We start from the raw sequence: 17,275 nt of genomic DNA, 5'->3' as shown, positions 1-17,275 counted from the left end.
GGACTTTATCAAAATTAAAAACTCCTGTGCATCAAAGTACACTATCTACAGATGAAAAATCAACTCACAGAATGGAAAACAGTATTTGTAAATCTGCTGAGACCAATATCCAGAATATACTTTTAAAACTCCTACAACTCAACAACAACAAAAAACAAATAACCCTATTTAAAAATGGACAAATGACTTAAAGAGCCATTTTCCAAAGAGGATATAGAAATGGCCAATAAGTACATGAAAACATACTCAACATCACTAGACATTAGGGAAACACAAAACCAGAGTGAATACTACTTCACACCCTCTTGGATGGCTTTTATTAAATAAAGAAATAAAAAGAAGAGGCTAGGCACGGTGGGCTCATACCTGTAATCCCAGCACTTTGCGAGGCTGAGAGATCACTTGAGGTCAGGAATTCAAGACCAGCCTGGCCAACATGGTGAAACCACATCTCTACTAAAAATACAAAAATTAGCCAGGAATGGTGGTACACACCTGTAATCCCAGTTACTCAGGAAGCTGCAGCAAGACAATCACTTGAACCTGGAAGATGGAGGTTGCAGTGAGCCAAGATCATGCCACTGCACTTCCATCTGGGTGACAGAGCCAGACTCCATCTCAAAAAAAAAAAAAGAAGAAGAAGAAGAAGAAGAAGAAGAAGAAGAAAGAAAAAAGAGAAAAAAAAAAAAGTAAAAAGTGTTAGCAAGGATGTAGAGAAATTAGGACTCTTGTGCCCTGATGATATGTAAAATGATGCAGCCACTATGGCAAAAATATGGTAGTTCCTCAAAAAATTAAACATAAAATTACCACATGACCCAGCAGTTCTACTTCTGGGTAGACACCAAAAAGAAGTGAAAGCAGGGTCTTTAAGAGATAGTTGTACACTCACGTTCATAGCAACACCATTAACAATAGCCAAGAGGTAGAAGTAACCCACGTGTCTACCAACAGACAGATGGATAAATGAAATGTACATATACACAACGGAATATTATTCAGCCTTAAGAAATAAGGAATTTCAATATATGCTACAACATTAATGAACCTTGAAGACATTATGCTAAGTGAAATAAGCCAGCAACAAAAAGATAAATATTGCATGATTCCTCTTATATGAGGCTCCTAGAGGAGTTAAACCCATAGAGAGAAAGCAGAAAGGTGGTTGCCAGGGGCTGGGGATGGGAGAATAGGGAATTAGTGTTTAGTTAGTACAGAGTTTTGGTTTGCCAAGATGAAAAAGCTTTAGAGATGGATGGTGTCAATGGCTGCACAACAATGTGAATATACTTAACATCAGAGCTATACAGTTAAAAATGGTTACAACGATTATTTCATGTTGTGTATATTTCACCACAATTTTTTAAAGTGCATTCCAACTCCAGTTCAACTACTTACCAGATAGCTGACCTTGGGATGGTTCATTAATTCTTTATGTCTTAATTTCCTCATACACAAAACAGAGATAGTAACACTACCCTTCATAAGACTATTATGATTAAATTATATAATATTGATAAAGTACTTAGAACAGTTTCTGGCACAAAGTACTCCTCAATAAATGATAGATTCTGTGCCATTTGTCTGTGTTTGTTTTTATGCCAGTACCATGCTGTTTTGGTTACTAATGCTTTGTAGTATATAGTATATTTTGAAATCAGGTAATGTAATGCCTCCAGAATTGCTTTTTTTTTGGTCAAGTATGCTTTGGCTACTCTGGGTCTTCTGTGTTTCCACAGAAATTTTAGAATTTTTTTTTTCTATTTCTGTGAAAAATGTCACTGGTATTTTGATAGGGATTGCATTGACTCTGTAGATGACCTTAGATAGCATAGACATTTTAACAATATTTATTCTCCGGTTACATAGCAACGATATTCTTCGCATTTATTTATGTCTCCATTTTTTTCATCAATATCTTACAATTTTCATTGCAGAGATCTTTACCTCCTCAGTTAAATTTACTGCTAGTTGTTTTTTTAATAGCTACTGTAAATGTATTACCTTCTTTCTTTCTTTTTCAGATAGTTCAACAGAATCAAGAGCCCAGAAATAAATCCACACATGATTTTTGACAAAAGCATCAAGAATACACAGTGGAGAAAGAACAGTCCCTTCGATAAATGGTACTTGGAAAACTGAATATTCACATGGAGAAAAATGAAACTAGACCCTTTTCTCTATCCACTTAGAAAAATCAACTCAAAATACAGACTTAAATGTAAGACCTGAAACTATGAAACTACTTCAAGAAAACTTAGGTGATATGCTTCAAGACATTGGTCTGGCAAGGACTTGTTGGCTAAGAGCTCAAAAGCACAGAGAACAAAAGCAAACGTAGACAAATAGGATTATATTAAACGAAAAAGCTTAAGTACAACAAAGGAAACAACAAAGTGAAGAGACAATCCACAGAATAGTAGGAAAATATTTACAAACTATGCATCTGACAAGGGACTCATCCAGGATACACTCAAACAACTCAACAGAAAAAAAAAAAAAAAATACGTCATTTAAAAATGAACAAAAGACCTAAATAGACACTTCTCAAAAGACAACATATAAATGGCAACAGGTATATGAAAAATATGCTCATCACCACTAATCACCAGAAAAAAGCAAATCAAAACCACAATGAGATATCACATCACCCATCAGAATGGCTATTATTAAAAAGACAAAAAATTACAAACATTGGCAAGGATGCAGAAAAAGGGAAACTCTTATACAATGCTGGTAGGTGCTATAATTTGGATGTTTGATCCCCACAAACCTCACATTGAAATCTGATCCCCAATGTCAGAGGTGGGGCCTAATGGGAGGTGTTAGGGTCATGGGGGCAGACCCCTTACGAACAGACTGATGCCCTCCCTCAGGAGTAATTTCTCACTCTATACCCATTAGTACTGATTGTAAAAAGGAGCCTGGCATCTCCCTGCCCCATTGCCCATTTTCTCATCGTATCTTATCTGTACACACCAGCTCCCTTTCACCTCTGCAATGAGTGGAAGCAGCCTGAGGCCCTCATCAGATGCAGATGCTGGTGCCAGCCAGCAAAAATGTGAGCCAAATAAACCTATTTTCTTAATAAATTACCCAGCCTCTGGTATTCCTTTATAGCCACACAAAACAGACCAAGACAGTAGAAAAGTAAATTAGTACAGCCACTAAGGACAACAGTAGGGAAGTTTTCCAACAAACTAAAAATAGAACTACCATAAAATCCAATAATCCCACTACTGGATATAAACATTGAGTATCCCTCACCCAAAATGCTTGAGATCAGGAGCATTTCTGATTTCAGACTTTTTTTTTCCTGATTTTGGAATATTTGCATTATAGTTGAGCATCCCGTAATCCAAAAATCCAAAATACAAAATAGTACAATGAGCATTATCCTCTAAGCATCAGGTCAGTGCTCAAAAAGTTTTGGATTTTGGAGCATTTTGGATTTCAGGTTTTTGGATTAGGGATACTCAACCTCTATATCCTAAGGAAATGAAATTGGTATGTCAAAGAGATATCTGCACGGCCATGTTTACTGCAGCACTATTCGCAATTGCCAAGATATGGAATCAATCTTAGTATCCATCGACAGATGGATGGATTTTTTTTAATGAGGTACATATACACAATGGAATACTATTCAGCCATAAAAATAAATGAAATCCTGTCATTTGCAGCACCTGGATAAACCCACAAGACATTAAGTGAAATAAGTCAAGCACAAAAGGCAAAAACCACATGATCTCACTGATCTGTAAAAACTTAAAAAGTTGATCCCATAGAGGTAAAGAGTATAACAGTGGTACCAGAGGCTCAGTAGGTCAGGCAGGGAGAGGGAGAGAGGTCAACAGGTACAGTTACATTAGATAAGAGGGATAAGTTCTGGTGTTCTATTATACAGTAAGGTGACTACGGTTAACAATAATTACATTTCAAAATGGCTAAAATAATTTTGAACATTCTCACTGCAAAGAAATAAAAAGTGTTTGAGGTGATGGATATGCTAATTGCCCTGATTTAATCAGTACACGATGTATACATGTATCAAAACATCATATAGTACCCCATAAATATATGTAATTATGCATCAATTAACAAAATAAAACTGTTTTTAAATGATAGCTATTATTTATCCCAAAATGTAGCAGTTTCCCCATAGTTAATAAATTAAAATAATGCCTCACATTTGTTTAACCCTTTAAATATCTTTCAAAACACTTTCAAATACACTGGTGCAATTAAATCCCATGAAAATCTCTAAGGAGCAAGGCCATTATAAACCTTATTTTGATAGATAAGCAAACTGAGGCATCCAAGGAGTTTAAAGTAAAATTCCAGGAATCAGAAGTCTGAGAAAAACAAGAACCAGCTTTGGAGCCTGGTGACTTGGTTGAAAATTATGTTTTCTTTCTGCCAGTACACATGGTTCAGCAAATTCTCCAAATGGGCAAGGCTTTTGTGGCAGCTTTAAAAGCCCTCCAGAGTTCTTTTCTGTTACTGGTGAAGTGCACTTTTAAAAAGAGTGGCTCATAGCATCATGGTTTTTGACAAGGAATTTTTAGAAAAACTGTGGAAGAAAACAGATTATTCTTAGCTCTAGCCACATGTAGTTGCTGACCACCTGAAATGGTCCAAACTGAGATGTGCTGAGGTATAAAATACATACCAGATTTCAAAGATTTTTCAAAGAAAATAAAACATTTCATTATTAATTTTATATTCATTAAATTATAATACCTGGGAAATTGGGATTAAATAAAATACATTAAAATTAAATTCACCGTTTTCATTTTACTTTTTCAATGTGGCTACTACAAAAGTTTAAATTACATGTGTGGCTTACCTTTTATTTCTGTTGGACAGAGCTGCTAGAACCTCCCAACAATTAAAGGCAGTGTCATGCATAAGAAATATCATACATACACACAAAGCTAAGACCTACTAACTACTTTAGTGAATACGCCATTACCTTAAGAGTCTCAAATTATATGCATATTTTATACTGTCTTTTTAACGTTACATCTTTAAGTTTCATCTGAGATTGACTTGTTTTTTGACAAGATAAGCTAGAAGTGATCCTATGATATAGTTTATGGATAGTAATTTATGGAGACTCACCATGTTAGATATTTTTTAAGTGTCTGCCAGCCTTACAGGTTCTGTCTGCTGTCTGTCTGCTGCCTCCCCACTCTTTTCCAGGTGTCCCCAAACTATGGCCCACAGGCCTCATGCGGCCCCCTGAGGCCATTTATCTGGCCCCCCGCCGCACTTCAGGAAGGGGCACCTCTTTCATTGGTGGTCAGTGAGAGGAGCACAGTATGTGGCGGCCCTCCAACGGTCTGAGGGACAGTGAACTGGCCCCCTGTGTAAAAAGTTTGGGGCCGCCTGCTCTTTTCTATCTTCCCACCTACTTTTCAGAGGTGAGCAGAGGCAGACAGGTATGTGCAGCATGTCTCTACTTCTGGCCACAGCTGACTGGTTCAGGGACAGACATTTAACCCAAGGCTAGTCCAAGTCTTAGAGAATTCAGAATTGAGATGGAAAGACAGGCTTTCCATTTGGCTGGAACTTGGCTACATAGCTGAGGGCTGTGGGAGGCCATCCTCTACCCATAGAGTAGCAGAGAAAACCAGTTAGTAAGAAAGATGAGTAAAAGAGCTTTGCAGAAAGCAAGAGACATAAACAGAAAGGACTCTCAGGATTACTGATGGCTTTCCAATTCTTGGGACCAGTTCTTCCAGAAGTATAGATGTTTTCCTGACCTTGGATTCTATGAGACACTCCAGTCTCTTCATCACACCTTCCCCTTTCTCTGGCACATACTAAGTAAAATTGATTTTTGTTAACAACCATTAGACTTCTAATTAATAAATCACTGTGATCAGATTTAATGATGCACATTAGTAGTTGGCAAGAAGTGGGAACTATGAATTACTCAGTTTATTGGATATTCAGACAAAAAGTAAAAGAGGTATAAAATGCAAAGGACTGTAAAAAGCTTTATGAAATTAATAACTAGACCACATGCATAAAATCTATTTCACTGGTGCTTCCACTTTCTTCAGTCAATGGTACTCTCTTTTAAAACTGACTGGAACCAAGACTTTCCATTACACACACATGGCTGTAATCTTCGAAGTTGCTAAATTTGCTAATTCAGCAAAGATTGCTTGGGTGCCTAGGTCATGCTAGGCTCTGTGAAGGATGCTGCCTCTGCCTCCAGGCTACATGGAGGAATGAAGAGGCAGACAGAGAAGTATGAATCCTCAAACCAGCCCTGTGTGTGAGCTCACAGGATGTGTACTCAATGTACCATAGGAGGAATCAAAGAGGCCATCCTGGAGGAAGTAACTATTCTTCCTGAAGGGCCAAGAGAATTCAGTCAGTCAGAACGAAAGGATAGCATATGCAGAGGCATGGCAGTCACAGACAGCCTGGCATGCCCTGGGAAGTGGTGGTTAATCAACAGAGGGGAATGGCAAAGTACAAAGCTGGAAAAGTATTCTGGATGGCTAGAGTATGAAGTTCAATCTCTTCACTCTTGTTTTGGGTAAAAACCAAAACCAAAACAGGGCTCTGGTTTATTTTTAACACAGTATTAGCCTGAAAAAGGGATTAATTTCAACATATATTAGTGAGGTTGGTTTGGACATCACTTCTTCCAGGAAGCCTTCTTTTATCAGGTCTCACCTAAGATGACGTGAGAAGTCCATTCTCCACCCCAAAAGCACTCAATCATAAAACTGAGCATGTGGCAGTAAGATTGCCCAATTGCTTGTCTATGGCCCTCAATAGATTGTGGGCTTCTTGTTCTTTACAGCATTCCCAGCCTGGTACAAAGCAAGCAGTTAGGCACTGTCAGGCACCACTCAGACCTTCACTACCAGAAGACAGAATCATTTTCCCTGGCTCCTTAGGAAATACTTCCCAGTCTCCAGCCCTCAAGACAATGTCTGCCTCTCAAGTTTAAATTTCTGCTAACATATTTTTTTTATTGCATTTTAGGTTCTGGGATACACATGAAGAACATGCAAGATAGTTGCATAGGTACACAGATGGCGGTGTGATTTGCTGCCTTCCTCCCCTTCACCTATATCTGGCATTTCTCCCTATGCTATCTCTCCCCAGCTCCCCACCCTCCACTGTCCCTCCCCTATTTCCCCCCAACAGACCCCAGTGTGTAGTGCTCCCCTCCCTGTGCCCATGTATTCTCATTGTTCAACACCCACCTATGAGTGAGCACATGTGGTGTTTAATTTGCTGCTCTTGTGTCAGTTTGCTGAGAATGATGGTTTCCAGGTTCATCCGTGTCCCTACAAAGGACACGAACTCATCGTTTTTGATAGCTGCTGGTACCAAAACAGAGATATAGACCAATGGAACAGAACAGAGGCCTCAGAGGCAAAACAACCTATCTACAACCATCTGAGCTTTGACAAACCTGACAAAAACAAGCAATGGGGAAAGGATTCCCTGTTTAATAAATGGTGTTGGGAAAACTGGCTAGCCCTGTGCAGAAAGCAGAAGCTGGATTCCTTCCTGACACCTTACACTAAAATTAACTCCAGATGGATTAAAGACTTAAACATAAGACCTAACACCATAAAAACCCTAGAAGAAAACCTAGGCAAAACCATTCAGGACATAGGTGTAGGCAAGGACTTCATGACCCAAACACCAAAAGCATTGGCAACAAAAGCCAAAATAGACAAATGGGACCTAATCAAACTCCACAGCTTCTGTAGGGCAAAAGAAACAGTCATTAGAGTGAATCAGTAACCAACAGAATGGGAAATAATTTTTGCAGTCTACCCATCCAACAAAGGGCTGATATCCAGAATTTACAAAGAACTAAAACAGATTTACAAGAAAAAAACAAACAAGCCCATTCAAAAGTGGGCAAATGATCTGCTAACATATTTTTTAAAGACATTTATTTATTTATTTATTTATTTATTTACTTTGAGCCGAAGTCTTCTTTTGTCACCCAGGCTAGAATGCAGTGGGTGATCTTGGCTCACTACAACCTCTGCCTCGCAGGCTCAAGCAATCCTCCCACCTTAGCCTTCCGAATATCTGGGATTACAGGCGCTTGCTACCACACCTGGCTAATTTTTTTTTTCATTTTTAGTAGAGATGAGGTTTCACCATGTTGGCCAGGCTTGTCTTGAACTCCTGACCTCAGGTGATCCACCTACCTCGGCCTCCCAAAGTGCTGGAATTACAGGCGTGAGCCACCACATCTGGACTAAAAGACATTTATTTCTTTCCAAATGTAAAAGAGCATATTCTTTTGAAGCAGTCTGATTTGTCAGAATTATTATCTGGAAAGCTCCCCGCTATGGTGAGCCAGCCAGCACCTGCCACTTTGTGACTATGTCCCTCAGGCCTGAATCCCCCAACATATGGCCACAATCTGAAACAACATCACTGCCACTGCCTCATTCAACAATCACCACTTTAGGGCTGAAGCATCTTCAGAGCCCACACTGTAAGCTTCAAGAGAACAGGACAATCTCATTCACTCATACAGCCCCCACATGCCTGATGCAGTGGCTCAGCCAGAAAGAAAAAAAAAACTTGGTAATTATTTATTAACTGAAGGAGTCAGGGAGCTCTGTTTGTTGCAGGATGCCTGCAATTTCTGCACTCTGAAGTGTTACTTATTTCTACAAAGGAAATCAGCCAGGCACACCCCTGCCAAAAGCAACACACCGATTTGTTATAATAGAATTCCTTTCCTCTCATCTTTCCATCCTTCAATTTTCTAAACTTCTTGGAACATTTTAAGAATAATCTGCTTTCCCATTTGCTTGATTTAGAGCTATAAAGAGGTGGTAAGGAAGTTGGGTGGTTGGTAACTGTTGCTGCCTGTTACAAGCATCTATGCACAGTACTATTTTAGTTAAACAAATGAGCTCAGATGTTCTGGCAGCAGGCAACTAACAAATCATCATTTGCAGTAAATAAAAGTAAAATAGTACTGTAAAAATATGCCAATGTTTCCAAGAATATTACAATTAGAAACCAAATGTTGTTTCTGAAGGCAGATTTGGACAGTAAAAACATGTAAAAGGGGGCAAAAAGGCAGTGTCAAATATTCATACTAATTCAGACTAAATAAATTAATATTACATAGTACACTTCAAGCTTAAGGTACACTTAAATTTCATACCTCCAGGTCAATTTGAAAACTGTCAATAGTGGGAAATTAGGGATAAATACTTAAAACTAGTAATCTCTTAGTCCAAGTGGCTAAACAAACTAAACTCTCAACAATCATACTGATCCAATGACCAGGTGCGACTCTCCCTAAAGCAATCCTCTTACTAGAAGCCTTCTTCTCAGAGGATGGCCACACTATCACTCTGGCAACAACGTAAACAGATGGGAGTCACAAAACTGGAATCCCGTTTTGTTTTTTTCAGTGATACATAATAAGTGTAAATATTTGTGGGATACATGTGGTATTTTGATACGTGTATACAGGGTGTAATGATCCAATCAGGGTAACTGGGACATCATTGAGATGATTCTCAAATATTTATCGTTTCTTTGTCAGTTTTGCTGATGATATCACAATGAACAATGACTAAGGGACTGGAGAACTATGCCCAAGAATCATTCTCTCTCTCTTTCCCTCTACACACACACACACACACACACACACACACAGAGAGAGAGAGAGAGAGAGAGAGAGAGAGAGAGAGAGAGAGAGAGAGAAACAGAGACAGAGACAGAGAGAGGGAGAGAGAAAGAGAGACAGAGAAGGTTAAGAACCTTCATTGGGCTACTTGGAAGATAATTTAGTAAGGAAGCAGTTATGAAAATTTTTACAACTAGGCTGCGTGCAGTGGCTCACGTCTGTAATCCCAATCCTTAGGGAGGCCAAGGCAGGTAGATCACCTGAGGTCAGGAGTTCGAGACCAGCCAGGCCAACATGGCAAAACTCTGTCTCTACTAAAAATACAAAAATTAGCTGGGTGTGGTGGTCTGTGCCTATAATCCCAGCTACTTGGGAGGCTGAGGCAGGAGAATCACTTGAACCCAGGGGGTGGAGGTTGCAGTGAGCCAAGATCAGGACATTGTACTCCAGCCTGGGTGACAAGAGCAAAACTCCATCTTAAAAAAAAAAAAAAAAATGTTCACAACTATAGGGAAAGCTCTTAAACATTACCATTGCCACTTCTGGACTGTATTCTATTTGCTTTCTTCCTTTGATTTCATGAAGAGAATCTCCCTAGGGAAAGAGCTGTCATCAACCTCAACCTCATACCTTCTACATGCTTCCACAGGAACTTATGCTACAAAATTCCAACAATGAACACCAATAATACAACCAAGTTATTTCTAAGTTATGTCTCAATCAATGTAATCTATGCCATCTCTACTAAGCCTACCAACATATATCATGACAAAGTTACTGGGAAATGTAGGTTGCAGAGAAGACTGGTAAGGTAAGTCAGAGCAAAAGAATGAAGTATCCCTAAAGAAGAAAAAAACAAAAACAAAAAAAATAGAATGAAGTATCCTTAGGTCATGCTAAGGAATTTGGATTCCATCCTACATCTAATGGGGAGTCACTAAGCACAAAATAAAAAACAAACACTAACCAAACTCTTAGAGCAACAGCAAGATGACCTGGGTATATAACGGTTAAATATCTGGCCCTAGCTACAAACATCTTGAGATTTTGGAGGGGGGGGGTGGGAAAAAAGATGAGAATGACAGAAATAATCATAACGTCTCCACTAGTGTATACGATAACGTCTAACCATGTGCTCACAACAATCCCTATATAATTAACCACTGCCGCCAAGTGTCCAGCTAGTAGATTTGTATGAATCACTGTTTCTAAATCATAACACAGTCAAGTACATAATCTTTAAAAATTCTTGCTAAATTCCACTAAAATTCTAGACCAAATTGAAATACTAAGAAGAAATTCGAACAGCAAGAATATGGAATGTCTCTGCACTCACTGTATTTACAGGCAGATCATGTTTAAAATATATACACTTAGTGTACTCTATCTCTCAAGTTTAACCACTGCCATCAATTAACAAACTCCTGCACACTGCTCACATACATTTCCAGTCACGTGCTTGTTACTGAAAAGCAGGTATGTCCCCAGTATTATAGAGAGAGATCGGTTTTTGAAGCAGCATATTTAAGTGCCAACTTCTTCAGTAACTATTGGTTACCTAGCCATGTTATTTAATTTGAGAATCTTGGTTCTCATCTGTAAAATAAAGGTAAAGATGCCACCAACTCATAGGACAGCTATGAAGATGATATGGCAATGTGTGGAAACCGCCCAGCACACAGCTCAATAAACGTGAGTTCCCTAACTCCCCAACAACAACAAAACCCTCAAGTATTAAACTGTCAAGTATTTATTTATTTATCCCTTAATACACACTTAAATTACTAAAGTAACTTATCAGCCTTCCCTTATCTTCCCCTGCATTGGGCAGGAGGAGAGAATAAACATCATCTAGTAATTTTGAAATGATTATACACTTTGAAATAATACCAAAGCAGCTCTAGTAAACAACTGTAGGTAATCTACTTTGATTTTATTTACATTAGTGGTTCATTACAGAAGTACAAACCTAGCAGATGACAAAGAAAATCAATATCCTTGTTAATACCCATAAAAATTCTCAGTATCAAGCAACTTATATTTGTATGATGTTTCATAGTTTACAAGGTAGTTCTGAATACATTATTTCATTTGAAACAGCCATCTTGTGAAAAAGGAATAATAGATAGTATTTCTATTATAGGTGAGATATTGGCACTGATAAAGAAAATACTAAGTGGCAGAACAAAGACATAAGTCTAGATTATTTTATTTTACTTTTTAAAAATTTCAACTTCTATTTTAGATTCGGGGGGTACATGTGCAGGTTTGTTACATGGGTATATTGTATGATGCTGAGATTTGGGATATGAATGATCCCATTACCCAGGTAGTGAGCATAGTACCCAACAGATTTTTAATGCTTGTCCCTTTCCTTCTTCCCCCCATAGCAGTCCCCAGTATCTATTGCTGTCATCTTTATATACATAAGTAATCAATGTTTAGTTTTCACTTATATGTAAGAACATGCAGTATTTGGTTTTCTATTCCTATGTTAATTTGCTTAGGATAATGGCCTCTAGCTGCATCCATGTTGCTTGCAAAAAATATTATTCCATTCTTTTTATGGCTGCATAATATTCCACGGCATATACATATATCACATTTTCTTTATCCAATCCACTATTGCCTTTTCTGTTTTGCTGTTGTTTTGTTGTTGATGATGTTTTTAAGATGGCGTTTCACTCTTGTTGCCCAGGCTGGAGTGCAATGGTGATCTCAGCTCACTGCAACCTCCACCTCTCAGATTCAAGCAATTCTCCTGCCTCAGCCTCCTGAGTAGGTGGGATTACAGGTGTGAGCAACCACACCTGGCTAATTTTTGTATTTTCAGTAGAGATGGGGTTTCACCTTGTTGGCCAGGCTGGCCTCGAACTCCTGACCTCAAATGATCTGCCCACTTCAGCCTCCCAAAGTGTTGGGATTAGAGGCAGGAGCCACTGCACCCAGCCTGTAATCCAATGTTGAAGGGCACCTAGGTTGATTTGATGTCTTTGCTATTGCAAATACTGCTACGATAAATATACAAGTACGTATGTCTTTTTGGTACAATTATTTATTTTCTTTTGAATATATACCCAGTAATAGGATTGCTGGGTGAAATGGTAATTCTAAGTTCTTTGAGAAATCTCCAGACTGTTTTCCATGGTGGTTGAACTAATTTACATTCTCATCAGTGATGTATAAGCATTCCCTTTTCTCTGCAGCCTCACCAGCATCTGTTTTTTGCCTTGTTAATAACAGCCATTGTGACTGGTGTGAGATGGCAAATCACTGTGGTTTTGATTTGCTTTTCCCTAATGATTAATGATTTGGAGCACTTTTTCATATACTTGTTGGCTTCTTAAATGTCTCCTGTTGAAAACTGTCCATTCACGTCTTTTCCCCACTTTCTAATGGGGTTATTTGGTTTTTGCTTATTAAACTGTTTATATTCCTTATAGATTCTGGATATTAGATGTTTGCTGAATGCGGTTTGCAAATATTTTCTTCCATTCCGTAGGCTGTCTGTTTACTCTGTTGACAGTTTATTTTGCTGTGCAGATGCTCTTTAAATAGATTCCACTTGTTAATTTTTGTTTTTGTTGCGACTGCTTTTCAGGACTTCTTTCCCATGGCCAATGTCCAGAATGGTGTTTCCTAGGTTTTCTTGTTGGACTCTTACAGTTCGAGTTCTTGCATTTAAATCTTGAATCCATCTTCAGTCAAACCTTTTATATGGTGAAAGGTAGGGGTCCAGTTTCATTATTCTGCATATGGCTAGCCAGCTCTCCCAGCACCATTTATTGAATAGGAAGCCCTTTCCTTATTGCTTACTTTTGTCCACTTTGACAAAGATCAGATAGCTGTAGGTATACAGCTTTATTTCTCTTTTCTGTTCCATTGGTCTGTTTTTCTGCCAGTATCATGCTGGTTTTTGTTACTGTAGCCTTTAATAGTATAGTTTGAAGTCAAATAATATGATGCCTCCAGCTTTGTTGTTTTTGCTTAGGATCGTTTTAGCTATTCAAGCTCTTTTTTTGGTTACATATGGTTTTTTGAATAGCTTTTTTTTAATTCTGTGAAAAATGACATGGTAGTTTCATAAGAATTGTATTGAATCTGTAGGCTGCTTCAGAAAGTATGGCCATTTTAACAATGTTAATTCTTCCAATCCATGAGTATAAAATGTTTTTTCCATTTGTCTTGTCTATGATTTTTTTCAGCAGTGTTTTCTTGTTCTTCTTATAGGCATCTTCCACCTCCTTGAATAGATGTATTCCTAGGTATTTTGTTTTTTGTGAAGCTGTTGTAAATGGGATTGCATTCTTGATTTGGCTGTAAGCTTGAACATTATCAATGTACAGAAATGCTACCGATTTTTGTACACTGATCTCATATCCTACTGAAGTCATTTATCTCCTCTAGGAGGCTTCTGGAGGAGTTTTTAGGATTTTCTAGAAGTACACTGCCAGCAAAGAGAGATGGTTTGACTTCTTCTTTTCTTATTTGGGTACTTTTTATTTCTTTCTCTTGTCTGCTTGTTCAGGCTAGATGTCCATAATTTTTATTTTATAAAAGAAAATGGCTATTACTTTGGCCATGCATGGTGGCTCATGCCTGTAATCCCAGCACTTGGGGAGGCCAAGTCAGGCAGATGACCTGAGGTCAGGAGTTTAAGACCTGTCTGGCCCCAACATGTTGAAACCCCATTTCTACTAAAACAACAAAAATTAGCCAGGTGTAATGGCTCACGACTGTAATCCCAGCTACTTGGAAGGTTAAGACACGATAATTACTAGAAACTGGGAGATGGAGGTTTCAGAGAGCCAAGATCACACCACTGCTCTCCAGCCTGAATGACACAGTGAAACTCTGTCTCAAATAAAAAGAAAAAAGAAAGAAGTGGCTATTACTTTTTATTATTGTAAAAATGAACCATCCCAAAATCACAAGGAGCTAACACTACACACCTATCAAAATTGCAAAAATAAAAAACAGTGACATCATCAAATGCCAGTGAGGAGGCAGATAAACTGGCTCTCTCATACATTGCTGGCGGAAAAGTAAAGTGACACAACCACTCTGGAAAGCCATTTGGCAATTTCCGATAAAGCTAATATGCACTAACTATACAACACAGCAACTGCACTCTTGAACATTTATCTCAAAGAAACGAAAACTTATGTTCACTCAAAAACTTGTGCATGAATTTCAAAGCAGCTTTATTCATTACAGCCAAAAAAGGGGTAACGATCCAAATGTCCCTCAATGAGTGACTGCCTAAACAAACTATGGCACATCTACAACAAAGAATACAACGTAGCGATGAAAAAGGAATGAACAAGTGAGACCCATGATAACTTCTAATGGATCTCAAAGACACTATGCTGAGTGAAAAGAGCACGTCTCAAAATATTACATAATATAAAATTTCATGTATATAATATTGCTGAAATAAAACTACAGAGATGGAAAACCAATTAGTGGCTGCCAGGGATTAGGTATGGGGATGGGGAAGAGAGGATGGGTGTGGCTACAAAGGATAAACACTGTATCCTGATCATGGTTGGTTACATAAATCTGCTCACATGATAAAATTGTACAGAACTTTACATAAGCATGCAAATGAATAACTGCGTTAGTCCATTTTGCATGGCTATAAAAGAATACCTGAGCCTGAATAATTTATAAAGAAAAGAGGTTTAATTCGTTCATGGTTCTGCAAGTTGTATAGGAAGCATGGTGTTAGCATCTGCTCAGCTTCTGGTAAGGCCTCAGGAAGTTTAAAATCATTGCAGAAGGTGAAGGGGGAGCCAGCATATCACATGGCAAGAAGAAGCAAGAGAGAGAACGAGGGAAGAGATGCCATACTCTTTTAAACAACTAGATCTTGTGTGAACTAACTGAGCAAGAATTCACTCATCACCAGGGGGATGGCACTAGTCATTATGAGGGATCTGCCACCATGACGAAACACTTCTCACCAAGCCCTACCTCCCTCCAATACTGCAGGCCACATTTCAATATGATATTAGGAGGGGACAAACATATCCAAACCATATCACTCACCGCTAAAACCTCAATAAGCTCTGGGGATTGTACCAAACTGATTGTCAGTTTCCTATTTCTTATACTGTACTGTAATTATACAAGATGCTACAGTTAGAGGAAACTATAGGAGCTGAAGAACCACCCTGTACATTTTTGCAACTTCTCATCAACCTAAATTATTTCCAAGTAAGTTTTAAAAACTGAACCTGTCAGGTGCAGTGGCACATGCCTGTAGTGCCAGCTCCTCAGGAGGCTGAAGGGAGAGGGCAGCTTGAGTCCAGGAGTTCAAGAACAGCCTGGGCGACACAGCAATACCCCATCTGAAAAAAACAAAACTGTGAACCATAAAAAGCTATACAAACTTGTATTAGAAATTTAAATAAATATACTATGTACATTTTAAAATACATATATGATTGTGCATGAACAAGATTATGCTATATATATGGTTTTATAACTGACTTTAACCACTTAATATGTTGTAGATCCTTTTCTATATCTAAAAAATAGGATTATTTTTAATAGCTATATGTTGTTCCAGTGTGCAGATGCACCATTTTTATTTATGTAGCCAATCTTACTGGTAGACACTTAAGGTGTTAGCAATTTTCTACCATAAACATTGCTATGGATGTCTTTACACATGTATCTCTCTCTATATATGTATTTCTCAACTTGTCCAATTACGTCCTTAACATAAATCTAGAAGTGCCATTGCTAGGTCAATAAATACTCCTGTTCTGATGAATGTTGCCAATTACATTCCAGAAAGATTACCCGCCAACAGTCCATAATTTTGGCTTATAATCTTCCACACATTGCTAGATTTGCAAAGTTGCAAATCAAGATCTTTTGACACCAAATCTAGTTATCTTTATACTCAAATAAGTAAGTGATGACAGTAAGCAAGCCTAAGAACCTTTATTACAAATACAGATTGTTTCCCCTCTAAAGTGGCCTACAGAGGAACTCATAAAGAATATGATATCTAACTAGCAAATTATTACCATGCCACTGTAAATTTAGAAGGAACCCTACTCAACACTACCTAAATTATTTAACTGTCGGGGGCAATCAATTGTTGTATTAAATAACAAGACGGATGGGGCACATAAATATTACACAGAGTCTACAACCTCTATGGACCTAAACTCATGTGAGAATCCTCTGGCATAACAAACACCTCTGGCCTAAACTTCAAGAATGGTCTAGTCAACAGGACACAGAAATATTCAGCTGTGACAGAAAAACTAAAAACTTCAAAAATGTTGGCTGGGCATGGTGGCTCACACTTGTAATCCCAGCACTTTGAGAGGCTGAGGCGGGTGGATCACCTGAGGTCAGGGAGTTTAGGACCAGCCTGCCAACATGGCAAAACCCATCTCTACTAAAAATACAAAAATTAGCCAGGCATGGTGGTTCATGCCTGTAGTCCCAGCTACTCAGGAGGCTGAGGCAGGAGAATCACCTGAACCCAGGAGGTGGAGGTTGCAGTAAGCCGAGATTGTGCCACTGCACTCTAGTCCAGGTGATAAGGTGAGACTCTGTCTCAAAAAAAAAAAAAAAAAAAAAAAAAAACTGGATTATATT

General features: G+C 38.3%; 1 protein-coding gene across 4 annotated transcripts in view; it reads right to left on the bottom strand.

Moving 5' to 3' along the window:
• The window catches only part of DYM (dymeclin), a 439,715-nt gene that overhangs the window by 371,269 nt on the left and 51,171 nt on the right, over positions 1–17,275 (bottom strand). The window lies entirely within an intron of this gene.

The sequence above is a fragment of the Saimiri boliviensis genome, chromosome 13, assembly GCF_048565385.1.
Source record: "Saimiri boliviensis isolate mSaiBol1 chromosome 13, mSaiBol1.pri, whole genome shotgun sequence".
NCBI classification, from domain to species: domain Eukaryota; kingdom Metazoa; phylum Chordata; class Mammalia; order Primates; family Cebidae; genus Saimiri; species Saimiri boliviensis.
Note: the sequence above shows the minus strand (reverse complement) of the source record. Positions and strands in the feature narration are given on the sequence as shown.